Below are 9,310 nucleotides of genomic sequence, written 5' to 3' on the forward strand. Positions count from 1 at the left end.
ACAAATGTTAAAAGCAAAGACAGTTCTTAACCTCCAGTAGATTACATTCTAATGGAGGAGAAGTGGGACCAAGGGAGGGAAAGTGTCACCCATATAACAGAGTTTTAGCGAAAGAGGGATTCTTTGGTTGGGATATATTACAGGAATAGTGTAATAATTAATAATTATTATAATGTTGGTAATAGTGTAATAATTAATAATAAACATACCCCTTCCAAGAATAATGACACAGAGTTGATTTTTTAATTTTAATTAATTTTAACTTAATTTTTAATAAATAATTTGATTGAGTTAATTAATTAATTGAACTTTTAAATTTTTAAAAACTTAGTAAAAACCTAAAAAGATGAACATATTCACATACAAAGTAGAACAGAGCATTCAAAGTAAAAAGAGGATTACAAATGAAGCTTTGAATTTGTTTTTATTTTTTTTCCTCAAAATCTTTATTGCTTTTTGGAGCCTGACTACCATTTCCCTGCCTCTCCTCCCACCTCTCCTCAGTACCATCCCTCTGGGATTATCCTCTGCATATGTCTCAGATGTATCTGTTTATTTGCTTGTTGTCTCCCCCAAGTAGAATGTAAACTCCTTGAGATCAGGGACAGTCTCACTTTTGTCTTGGCGTACATGCTTAGTACAGTGCCTGGTACCTTCTAAGAGATTCACGAAGACTTGGTGATTGATGGACTCAGTTCAGCACTTTCTTTTCAAAGCTGGCCTATTTGTGACAGAGCTGATCTGATCACAGTTCATGAAGGGGGAGAGACGCTCAGCTAGGGAGCAAGGCTGCTGTCATAGTTGTTAAGAAGATAGCCCGGGATTAGGGAGTGAAGTGAAGCACATCTGAGATTTCCCTGCAGTCACGGGACAGGAAAAGCCAGTCAGCCAGCCTCAGAGCTTCAGTGAATTTGAGATTTAATCATTTCTCTAAGGTCCTGAAGAAAGGTAACAGCTGAATATGAACTTCTAAATCCTGTTCATTCAGGTAATATCTCCCAAAGTTCTAGGAAGGCCATTATTCCCTGGGCTCTGTTTCCCAGGGTTCAGTGTGTTTGTATCCCAAGGTGGTGATAGGGAGGAGTGTGTAAAAGGCAGGGGTGGGGGCAGTTGAGGCAAAAGGTTTTAAAAATAGATCAACTCACCCATGAAAGTTGGTTGAGGCAGAGGGCATAAACAAGACTATAGCAAGAGTTAGGACAAAAAGAATCAAGAGTATAAGAGCATCTCTAACTTTCTTCAGGTCATGAATCCTAAAGATCCCTATGTCCGGCTTCCTCTAAGAGCTTTCTGGACATTTCCATAGTCACTGCCAAGATTAAGCTTAAGAAAAGAATGGATGGTAGAATTTTTCTTCCATCCAAGGATGGTCTTCCCTCCCAGTTTGATTTTTTTCCTTTTAAATTAAAGGGGTCATCCCTTGACTCACTTCTTAAAGAGGCCTATTTACTGAATAGGTGTTACCTCACTCAAAAATGAGAACCGGAAAAAAAGACCTTAGCTTTCAAGGGTCAGGGTCTCCCACTGCATCCTGGGCTATCTCCAGTCACCCTGATGAATATCTGGTCCTGATGAATATCCAGATGGCTCAGGAGGAGAAAGTGAGGCTAGTGATCTTGCACAGCCCCTCCCTCACTTAAATCAAAGTCAACTCTAAATCATGTTATCATCTCCCTAAGGTCATGGTCCTCTTCGAGAACAAAGGACAAACCCAACAACAACAACAAGACAGATAATTTCTTCACCATCACCACCTTGTGAGTTTTATGGAGGAGCTTTTCTCTTCTTAACCAGCATGTGAACATGTAGGAAATTGTACCCATTTGTGTATGAGAGGCTGAGAATAATTCCACTTCTTGATCTTCCCTTTTATTTAACTTGCTGTTTTAACTATGCTAAAACTTTGGTATTTGATTTAAGGTTCCTTCCTATTCCATATATGGGGTGAATACTGAAATGAAGGGTTGAGCAGAATCTGCATATTTATGATGATCTTCCCCTGTCCCTTGGGGCAGCTAGATGGTGCAGTGGATAGAGCACCAGTGCAGGAGTCTGAGTTCAAATCTCAGCTCAGACACTTGAAACTCACTAGCTATGTGACCTTGGGCAAGTCACTTTACCCCAATTGCCTCATCCTGGGTCATGTCCAGTCATCCTAAAGAATATCTGGTCACTGGATTCAGATGGTTCTGGAAGAGAAGTGAGGCTGGTGACGTGCACAGCCCTTCCTCACTCAAAACAAAGTCAAGTGCAAGTCATGTCATTATTTCTCTGATGGCATGGTCTTCATCAGCAACAAAGGGTGAACACACACACACACACCCCTGTCCCTTCCAAGCATCTCAAAGAGAATTCAGATAGGGCAGGGCTTCAGAAATTAAAACCATGTAGGAACAGGCAGTGTATATTTCATCCCTGTTCTGTCAACTGCAGAGTTGTACTGAAGAATCCTTCAAAGGGTACAGAATATGAGCTTTCATTCAATTAAAAAAAAACAATCATTTATCCACCTGTGCAGTGGTCCACAGAACATTGAATATATAAGAATGAAAGTAGTATGGGTAGCTAGTTGGGACAGTGGATAGAATGGCAGACTTGGAGTCAGGAAGACTCATCTTCTTGAGTTCAAATCTGGCCTCAGTTATTTACTAGCTGTGTGACCTGGGTCAAGTCACTTCAGCCTATTTGCCTCAGTTTCCTCATCTGTAAAATGAGCTAGAGAAATGGTAAACCATGCCAATACTTTGCCAAGAAAACCCCAAATGGGGTCATGAGGAGTCAGACATGGCTGAAAAAATGAACAACAGCAGTGGTAGTCAAAAAGCATTTATTAAGTGCCTACTATTGTCATTAGCATTAAAGGTGACATGGGAAAGGTTTCTTCAGAAGGTGAATGCTAGCTGAGATTTGAAAGAGACCAGAAGTGAGGAGGGAGAGCATTCTAGGCATGGGGGGCAGTCAATGAAAACTGAACTGAGAGGTGGAAGTGTTTTGAGTGAAGGATAATGTGAAGGTCTTTGTCACCATAGAGTACTTGAACGGGAGTAAGTTGTTTGTGTGTGTTTTCATCCTTCATTGCCGAAGAAGACCATGCCATCAGAGAAATGATGACATGACTTGCATTTGACTGCTGAGTGAGGGAAGGCTGTGCAGGTCACCAGCCTCACTTCTCCTCCAGAGCCATCTGAATCCAGTCACCAGATATTCATCAGGATGACTGGAGATGACCCAGGATGAGGCAATTGGGGTTAAGTGACTTGCCCAAGGTCACACATCTAGTGAGTATCAAGTGTCTGAGCTGAGATTTGAACTCAGACTCCTGCACTGGTGCTCTATCCACTGCACCACCTAGATGCCCCAGAGTAAGTTGTAAGAACACTAGAAAGGCAGAAAGAAATCAGGTTATGAAGGTCTTTAAAAGCCACATAGAAGATTTGTTGTGAAGATCAAAGAGATATAATTGCAAATGCTTAGCTCAGTGCCTGGCACATAATAAGCAGTATATAAATGTTAGTTATCATCCTCATGGGACTTCTAGTATTCAACAACAAAAAAAAATGAATCACGTAGGGTGTTTAAAGTGTTAAAAGATGAGTTTTTATTTCAGAGAGAAACTGGGAGTCCTAAAAGGAAGTGCATTTTCAAAAAGGCAATACATATCACACTCCTTCAACTCAATTTTTTAATCCATCTTTTACATTCATAGCATCCAAAATATATGTCATAATAGTTAAGCTGTATTTTAGCTCCATGTTAGCATATGGATTTTTCATCCACTTGTTTTTCTTCTGAAAATAGTTAAAGCAAACAATAGTAGTTGTCTGGTAATAATAATTGCTAAGATTTATATAGCTCTTTAAGGTTCATATAAATGCATATAGTTTTTATATGTAAAGGTGATATATATATATGTTTGTGTGTTTATCTTTCTGTCTATAAATTTAAGGTTTACAAAGCACTTTACGTTTATTAATGTGAAGTAGGTGCTATTAATACTATCCCCATTTTACAAATGAGAAAATTTAGGCTAAAACAGTTCAAGTGACTTAGCCAGGGCCACATAGCTGGTAAACATCTAAAACAACAGGACTTGAACTCGGGTCTTCCTAGCTTTAAGTCTACCATTCTATTCTGCCTTCTTGGTTTCCTTCCTAGCTCAAATTTCACCTTCTACAGAAAATCTTTCCTAATCCCCCTTAATACTAGAGTCCTCCCTCTTTTGATTATTGGCAATTTGTCCTATATATAGCTTGTTTATACATAGCTATTCACACAGCATCTCCCCTGTTGGACTGTGAGTTCATTGAGAGCAGGGACTGGTTTTTGCCTTCCTTTGTATCCCTATCACTTAGCACAGTGCCTAACATATGGTAAGTACTTAAGAAATGTTTATAGAATGAAAGTTTATTGACTTGACTCACGGACTACATCATTATCTGGTGGTAATGTATGGATACAAAGCGTAGACTATCACAGCCTCTAAAGATTTGAAATTAAATACAAAGGACAAATGGAGAGAGGTACATGATAGGCATGAATAGGCTGTATTACATCAGGAACAATTATGTAGGATTGTTATAAAGTATGTCATCAAAAAATGAGAATCCAGGAAAAATGAAGTGACTCAGTCTCATAGAGAGACTGAGCTATGACACATGTCCCTTTGATATAGATGCAATATGAAAAGCTCCATAGGAAGGTTCCTACCTACCATGTTGGATGTACCCCCCTGTTGCAGACTTATGGAAAGACAAAGATGAGAATCATACATGGTAGATTTTGATATGCACCATTGTGGGAGTACCTACATTGATGAAATCAAAGATCTGTTGACGTGTAGACATATATACCAAAGGGAAGTCAAACTTGGTAGAGAGATTCCCCCATGCTACATTGATCTGCCACAGAGAGGTCTCATCTTGGGTTCAGCAGCTGATCCTTTTTCCTGAGCCCAGCACAAAGGACTATCCACCACTCACAATAACCTAAGCTAATCAAATCTTCCTCAGTAGATTGAAACAAAAGCCAATGTGCCATTAGAAATGCTGTTTTCTAAAATTCATCAGGTAATTTCCCTGATCGTCTCATTCCAGAAAAATACAAGTTTAAAAATAAACAATGCTTGCAAAGATAGCTTTCTTCCTGATTGCTCACTCCTTTTCCACTTGGTCCCAGCTACTTTTCTATTCGATGCCTTCTCCCTTTCATCACTGGAATGCCTATCCATGCCTCTTCTCTGGATTCTAGGTCTAACTAAAGGAACAAGGAACCTTTCTCTGAGTTCTCCACATTCATGAAATGAAGTTGATGAGGTGACTTCTTGCAGAATAGAAAAACAGCTTCCCGATGCATCAGGCTTTTAGTGTGAGGTGGCATTTTGACTCCTCCATGTGCTAGCATAGAGTATTATTAATTTGAAATGGCTCTTGAAATGCTCAGACTCTCTGGATTCTTAGTCCTTTTATACAGTTGTCACCACCCTCCCCCAAGCACAACATGGGGAATTTTAGTTCCTCAGTTTTGACAATTCTAAAGCCTTGGCGATGACACTAAGGCTACATCTCCTAATTCATGGTACAGTAGAACTTCTCTACTTTAGATATTCCTAACTTTATTTTAACCAACTCTAGCCTTTAAAGTCTTAGAACCTGATGACACAGGAGTTTCCTCATCCACTGAACAGGAGGAAATCAACTTTTTCTGGTCGTGAAAGAATTCTTACAAATCTCATGTTTCAAGGACTAGAAGAAAAGAGAGAGGGGATGAAATGAATATAAATATCCATGAACACAAGTGTTAGAAACATACATAGAATTTGGTTGCAGTTTTATAGTGATATGCTTAAAAGTGCTAAGTAACTGAGCAGGTGGGAAAGCTAGAGCACAGTTGGAGAGAGTTACTAGAATGATTTCAACAACTGGAGCTGGGTGGGGCAGTGAAAGAAGAGAGTATTCTCAAGAGTGAAATTTATAACAAAAATGCATTTACCTTCAGTCTTACTCATAGACAGTATTGTGAAGCATGTGACATTTCTGTCTCCATTTTTTCCTTAACATTCCTTTGATCTTTTAAAGACATGTCTCTCTCATCTTCCAGGAAATCAGTGTCCTCAGGTGAAGCTAGGAGTACTGTCTTATAGTTAGTGCTTGACCCCAACTTCACACTCACCTCCTTTCCCCATCAAAATATATCATTCTGGGCTAAATGACAATAGGTAGAAATGAGCTGGTCAGGTTAGGTTACTGCTATTTAAGTGTCAGCTAACTAATATGGTGCCAGGCTGGGATAGCAATGCCTTAATTCTTAAGAAGTGACAGAAGGTTGGAAATTTCAGACCTAATGGCTGGTCTGGATGATATTTTGGGTAGGCAGGCTTTTTTGACATCACTCAAATCATACCAGCTGCCTTCTCCAACTATGAGTAAAGCCATTTCTACCCTAACCCCACCCATCCTGTTATTGAAATGTGAACCACAAAATTGGTCCATACCATGCCCATTTTTCCTATTAAAATACCAGTAGGGAACTTCAATGCAATGATGACTAAAGTGTACCTCTGGCAAGATAATTTATTGATCTCATTTAATTAGTGGCAATATAATTATTAAATTCTATCCAGCAAAGCAATTTAGAAAATGACAAGATCCACAAAAATGTTTTCTAAGGACATTAATTGGATATAAGTTGACTATTCATTTCTTAGTTTTCTGTTTCATAATGACCAAGAAAAAGGATATTTTTTAACCCCATTCCTACCTTTACTAAATGCACACCAGTTGCAAATTATGAAAAAATGTTTTTAGCTTAGAGATTCACATAAAAATTCAGCTGAGAAACAGACTGACTCTTAAGAGTTGAGAGGGACTTCAGGGACCATAAATCAATTCCTTCATTTCACAGTGAGTAAACTGGGACTCAGAAGAAATGACTTCCCCAAGTTCATAGTGACAGAAACCAGGTTCAAATCTAGGTCTTTTTATTTTAAGTATGTTCTTTCCAGTGCATCATTTTGCCTCATATTCATAAGGGAAAAAATAAAGCTGGGAAACATTTTCCTTTACCTTCAATTCCAAAGAAAAATACTATTAAAATGAATATAGTATTAAAGTACCTATATTACTCCTACTTCACAAACACAAAAAGCAGAGTGCCCGATTTTAATCATAGACTCTAAGGAACTTGAGGATTTAGAATAGTCAAGAAACATTTATTAAGATCCTACCATTTTGGGTACGAAAGGAGTACAAAGTTTAGATCAGACAAGGTCCCTGCCCTCACGTTGGAGCTCACAGTCTAGTAGGATGGGAAACAGACAACTATTACATGCAATATCACATGAGTGCATCAGAGAATTGTAATGCAAAAGTATTTTGTGGGAGGTGGGGAGAGGTGGAGGAAGATGGAAGGGTAATGGCAACTGCAAGGCTGGGGAAAGTTTCATGTAAGAATTGACATTTGAATTGGGCTTTTGGAATTTGAAAGCAGAGTTGAGAAGGGCATTCCAAGAGCAGGAATCACATAAGCAAAGGCATGGAGTCAAGGGTAGTGCTGTTTGGCTGGCGCACAGAGTACATTGTGGGCAGTAAGAGATGAGATGGGCAGTTATCTGTTTATCATCTCTTGAGAGGAAAAATGTCCTTGTCATGGAACTAGATTAGATCTAAGGAGGAATTTTCTGACAATGAGATGTATTAAAACCTAGAATCAGTTCCTGATGATTCCTAAGGAATATCCCTAGGAAGCCTTCTTCATCTCCATATTAGTCTAAATGCTACTGTTTGGAAGACAAGTGACCAAGTGACCTCATATTAAATGTGATGGTAAATAATTTATTTTGAACTCAATAGGCCTATATTCCATATTTTTGGCTTTCTTTTAAATTTCTCCAAGTATTCTCCGATTGAGTATACTGCTTTTCTTAGTGTCTTACTAGCATATATCTAAGAAGATCATGTTTCCCAATCTTTCCCCAGCTTAATAGATCAGTATTGCTGACTCATCCAGTTTCATAACTACAATGAACTTGTACATAGTAATACCTATACAAGTCTATCCCTCCCTAAGGACATTACTCTGTATTGGACTCTACTGAAGTAGTGTATTCACTTTCATCCCATTAGCTTTCATCCTCTTATCTAGTTTAAATTCTTATTCTATTCTGAGGAGCTGACCAAACCCTTTCTGCTAAAGATGTGAGCATGTTGTTTTGTCAGAGACCATTTATAAAAATATTAACACTGATCCCTCCTGCCACAAGCCATCAATGATGTATTAAGTAACCCCTGCTTAAAATTTGCTTCTGCTTGTGCACAGATCAGCTACCTGTGCACAGCTATTCAGCTGTGTGACCATCTAAATGTTTCTTTTTTTTTTATGTGTATTTTGGAAAAGAATGAGTCTGTTGAAGGTAAAATAGATATTCTCCTTCAGTCTGGCTAGCCAATTACTTCATCACAAAATAATAATGTGATCAGAGTTGGAAGGGACCTCAAAGATCTGGCTCAAATTTCTACCTGAAACACAAATCCTTACTACATTCTGACAAATGTTAATTCAGCTTTGACTTGGAGACCTCTTGTGCTGGGGAATTAAGTACCACCTGGGACAGTAGGCTAAGCAGCTGCTTCCTTTGGATTTGCTTCAGTCTGCCACTGTCCTTCCAAAAAATGAACCCAGAAATGAACATATTAAAATGTCACATATTTGATACATTTGTGTGATATTCCTTAACAGGAAGCCTGTTTCCTCTGCCACATCACTATGGATGACTGGCTACATTCTAGTACCTCATCAACCTGATGCTGACTTTCTTTTACGTGATGCTGATGAATTTGGGTGAAATCCAGATGTGATGTAAGTGGCCAAATCTCATGAAGAGTCTACACAATAAAGGCATTTTAAAATTAATTTGGCCCAAATGTTTATGCTTTCCATTTACCATCTCCTATGTATTAAGCTGCTGAAGAAGCTAAAAAAGGAATGTGGAATCAGAAAACATTTGCTATCATCAAATTCCCATTATAAGGCAAAAATCGACTAATTCAAGTCAAGTCTTTTGGACATTAAAATATCAGTGTCAAACTGCATCCAGTAGGCTTGTGACTTTTGGTAAACTTTTGAGATTTAACCATAGTTTACCTTTTTAAAAATACATGCATTTTCCAAATTTTCCTTTTTTTCTGATAAATTTTTCCCTCAGCTTAGATCTGTAATGAAATTCTGGACAAATTTATGGACAACTTAGTTTTAATGTAGTTTTTGCTGAAAGATGCAGATGGAAGTGTTCAAATGGTTAAGATGTTACAGAATT

At 38.4% G+C, this 9,310-nt stretch overlaps 1 long non-coding RNA gene across 1 annotated transcript; it reads left to right on the forward strand.

The window, feature by feature from the left end:
* The first annotated feature begins 938 nt into the window (after window positions 1-938).
* Window positions 939-9,050, forward strand: LOC140505936 (uncharacterized). The gene is made up of 3 exons (XR_011967710.1): window positions 939-988; window positions 1,680-1,757; window positions 8,734-9,050. It is a non-coding gene; the product is annotated as an uncharacterized lncRNA (long non-coding RNA).
* The last annotated feature ends 260 nt before the right edge of the window (window positions 9,051-9,310 follow it).

The sequence above is a fragment of the Notamacropus eugenii genome, chromosome 5, assembly GCF_028372415.1.
Source record: "Notamacropus eugenii isolate mMacEug1 chromosome 5, mMacEug1.pri_v2, whole genome shotgun sequence".
NCBI classification, from domain to species: domain Eukaryota; kingdom Metazoa; phylum Chordata; class Mammalia; order Diprotodontia; family Macropodidae; genus Notamacropus; species Notamacropus eugenii.